General features: G+C 42.4%; 1 long non-coding RNA gene across 1 annotated transcript in view; it reads left to right on the top strand.

The window, feature by feature from the left end:
• Window positions 1-2,868, top strand: part of LOC147029649 (uncharacterized) — a 52,091-nt gene extending 49,223 nt beyond the window's left edge. The window contains exon 3 of the long non-coding RNA XR_015055735.1: window positions 1,543-2,868. This is a non-coding gene — a long non-coding RNA (uncharacterized LOC147029649). The remainder of the gene's footprint in view (window positions 1-1,542) is intronic.
• The last annotated feature ends 1,448 nt before the right edge of the window (window positions 2,869-4,316 follow it).

Raw genomic sequence — 4,316 nt, forward strand, 5'->3', positions numbered from 1 at the left:
CGTGCTTTGTAAGTGGGAAAACCTGCAAAATCGGCAGTGTATCAAATACTTGTTCTCCCCACTGTATATTATGACAACTGGGAGAAAGACAAAAGAGCAGGGAAATATATAAAAGAGTAGACAGATTGGGAATAGACAAAGAAGGCTCACTGGAATAGCTAAGAAGAGGTCAGCTCACTTGGGATGGAGAACGAATCATTATAAATGCCGAAAACCAAGGACGCTATAGGAGTGGCTTTGAAAAATGGCAGGACTGATACAAACAGACAAGTGTAGGTTCTGAAAGGTAGAAACATAAAGCATGAGCCACCTCCTATCGGGATGTAATAAACTCATATCAAAACATCTGTACACACAGACACAAGGTACGTAGAGTAATCCACCGGCACATCTGCAGACATTTCAATATCCTAGTTCCACAAAAATCATGGAAAAAAACAAACCAAAAGCAATCATTGAAAACAAGGACATAATGCTCATGTATGACCTGATGATCCCATCCAGCGTGAACATATAAAACAAAGCACTGCCACTGGATATAGCAGTCAGATAAAAAAGGAAAATATGGCATTGCTAATTGAGGTTCAGTCCCCAATGATTTTGGTCTCAAGAACACAGAAATCAAGAAAATGACCAAATATCAAGACCTGAAGAAGAAAGTGAAAATAACTTGGAAGTGGAAGTGCTGAAATTGTAACGGTGATAATTGGAGCAACAGAAATGATAAAAATGAACCTCACAAAGATCCTACAAACCAACCCTGGGAACATTACTACAAACTCACTGCAGTTGGACACTGTACGATCCTAAAAACAGCTTGAGATTCGAAGGGGTTAAATGTCATTGATACACATACTCACGTTCTGTGCAGACAAACAGATAGACCCAAATGCAAAACCCTCTCCTCTGATTAGGGTAATTAGTGAAATACAATATGAATAGGAAAACTATTATTAATGAGACATGAATATAAACACATTTTTAACTAGAAGGACACTCGGTAGAACGCATATCTCTGCCATGTAATGCCTGATTCACGAGAACATATCGGGCCCAATACATTTTTGAGATATCATGCTATATATCGTTTTTTGGCCCCATCTCTCAATGGTGAAGAATCACTTTTAAAAATCGAGTGGTTTGATCCGGATCTGGATCTTCAGCAAAATGTATTCAGTTCGTCCTTGTCACACACCCAACGTGTCCACAAAATTTCATTCGAATCCATCCACAACTTTTTGAAATATCCTGTACACAAACAAACAAACAGACAGAAAGGGGTGAAAACATAACCTCCTTCACCTTCGGTGGCGGAGGTAAAAATATGTATCTAATTGTGCTTATTTTTGTTCGCCATCTGGTATTTAAATCGTTTTCACTGGTTGCTCAGAGACAGGGCAGCATGTTGAAAATGCCTTTTAAATACTGTTTGAGTAGTTGAATAGCAGTTCGATTCAGTGGTACATAGGGTGGTTGTGCTGGTTGGTGTTCATGGTGTATTTAAGGTAAGATGTGCATGATTTAATATATTGTCATGTCCAGGTGGTGTAACCCCTACCTGTATGAATGGCAAAGCTTCTCCCTTGAAGGCTACAACCGAGACTCAGAGATTAATGCGGATGCGGAGTGGTCGCAATGGTCGCAGTGGTCCATTGCGTGGTCACAATGGTGGAGGGCAGAGGGGCACAGCACAAGGGGGGTTTATACTCGAACCCCACTACAAATACACAGATACAACTTCTTAAAAGGAATACATTTATTGAAAATGAGCAAGTATTTACAAAGGACAATAATTCAAAAGGGTAATGATAATATTATTGAAATAATCAACCCTAAAGTCAAGGTGTCTCCTCACTCAGACTCAAATACAGACAAAGGGAACTCAAAATGAAACGAAAACCTCTCCTTTCGAGTATTCTTGAACTTGGCTTAGCACAGAGCTGGTACTTGTGGAACTTGGAATCGAGGCACTCCTATTCGCAGGGGCAGACGTGCACAAAATGGCTCTTCTCTCATAGCGGGACAAACACATGCAAGGCAATCCACGAACGGCACTCCACACCAAGGCTCAGAGCCCCAGTGTAATGGCTTCGTGCGCCGATCGTCCTCACTGACCCAACTTTGAGCCAAAGGCCAGCATCTTTCTTCACCACGTGAGCCAAATCGCCTCAATATGAATTCAAGGGTCTTGTTGTCCTCCTCAGCTTGAGCTCACCCTCCGCTCTCACTTCTCCGGATGATGCACCTCATGCCCTCCACTCTGATCACGGCTCTCCAAAAATACGCAAGCCCTGAACTCCCGCCTCTGATTCTCTTCCTCAATCAACTCTGCCTCGTGTGTTCCTCAAACTGATCTTGTGCGTGCACTCCGCCGATCTCTCGTCCTATTCAGTTTGATGTTCCCCCATGCCCTCAAAATGCACCACAACTTGCACTTCAATCACGCCTTTATATCCTCTGCCTCCAGGGCAGGTCCTGCTCGCATGAAACCCGGGAAGGCGGGGCTTCTGCCTGCTCGGCTAGCTTCTGACGTCATGCCCATCAATCAGCCTCAGGGCATGACAATGTCTGCCATCACCCTTGGAGGCGGGGCTTCTGCCTGCTCGTGGTAGTTTTAGGGACGTGTTCCTCACCTTTATTGCCGATCTTGAAATATAAAAACAAAGGGAAAATCACAGAGGGATGATTACATACTGGGGAAGCTTATTCTTAAACCCTAGCTAATTAACACAACACCACCCCCCTCGTGTGGTGACACGTAATACTTAAGCTCACAGGTTCCCTACTTAATTACATTGAGATGCTTCCTACACGTCCACAGACCAAGCAACTCTACACAATGCTATATTCCCTATTGGATTCCTCCATCTACCCCCACAATTATAATAATGTTAACATATTGTGGAATGTCTTATGAGAGTTGTAACTATGTGATAATACATTAAATCCTCCAGTGAGTAAAGTTTGAATAATGATGTTGCATCCTGTACGCAACTGAGGTTGTGGATCTACTGATGTGGATCCGTGACCGAGATTGTGGATCTCCCGTTTGGAGAGGTTCTGTCTGAAAGGATCGAAACCTTGAGGAAGAATGGTTCCCAGCTGATGATCCATGCGGTCGGGAAACCATTCAGTTGCTTACAGGTTAAGGTTCTTACTTTAGGTGAGGAAACTGTTTTGAAATTTGCAATTTAAATGAAGTTGAAAAAAGGATGTTGTGAAATTAACAATTTACAGCAATGCTTTAAATTATATTATATTTGAGGAATACCTGTAGCCCCGATATTGTGTGTGTGTGTGTGTGTGTGTGTGTGTGTGTGTGTGTGTGTGTGTGTGTGTGTGTGTGTGTGTGTGTGTGTGTGTGTGTGTGTGTGTGTGTGTGTGTGTGTGTGTGTGTGTGTGTGTGTGTGATAGAATTGTGAGCAACAGAAATGAAAAGTTGTCAAATTCATACATGGAAACAGTCAACATACACGATCAGTGTAAATGCATGCAGGAATGGGGAAGGACAGGCAACAACCATTATTTGAAGACAGATGTAGGGATGGTTTCAAATGATCATTTCTTGTGTCCATCCCAACCTTGTTTACATACTTTTTGGAGTAACATCCCTATGTCCTTTTACATTTCCAAATTTACTTTTACATTCCTTATTCTATTGAAAAATAATCCTGTACTGCTAATACCAATGCATTGTGGGTTGCTATCACATGAAGTCAAAGTACTGTACATTGATGTTTTATTTCATACTCCTGGGAATTACATTTGTACATGCTCCTAATTGTGAGCCTTCGACGATTAGAATGCCCTCAACAGATCACGAGGACGTTATAAAGTTGTTCTGGTTCTGTGCTTCGCTCATTTTGACGTGCCAAAAGGAACCACCGATGCCACACTTTTTAAATCTCCATCCGGAACATGACCTTTCGTGGCCACAGTGAGGCATGAGGTCAGGCTGATTGGATTAGACCGATACGTTTAAAGCATAATTTTTCAATCACAGCTGAAAAGACGACATCTGTTGGAAAAAGGAGATTTTAAAAAAGCAACCCTCACCACTACCCCTGTGGTAAGCACCGGAAGTTTCAGGAAGCGTAGGATGAAAAGAACCACAAGAAAGCAAAGCAAGTTGGAAAGGACATTGCTTAACAGGTACCATGTGAGATGTTCAGGAAGCAGCCAAAGTCAACACTGAATTCCTTTTCTCTTCCTTTCACTAGAAGAGGATGTAACACATCTACTCCCAGCCTTACCACCAATCCTAAAGTGCAGTGAAACGGCAGGGATGCAGTGGGAGTATGGATTCACGTAGAGAA

This window comes from Eptatretus burgeri, chromosome 3 (assembly GCF_056783735.1).
Source record: "Eptatretus burgeri isolate ZD-2024b chromosome 3, Ebu_testis_v1, whole genome shotgun sequence".
Taxonomy (NCBI): Eukaryota; Metazoa; Chordata; class Myxini; order Myxiniformes; family Myxinidae; genus Eptatretus; species Eptatretus burgeri.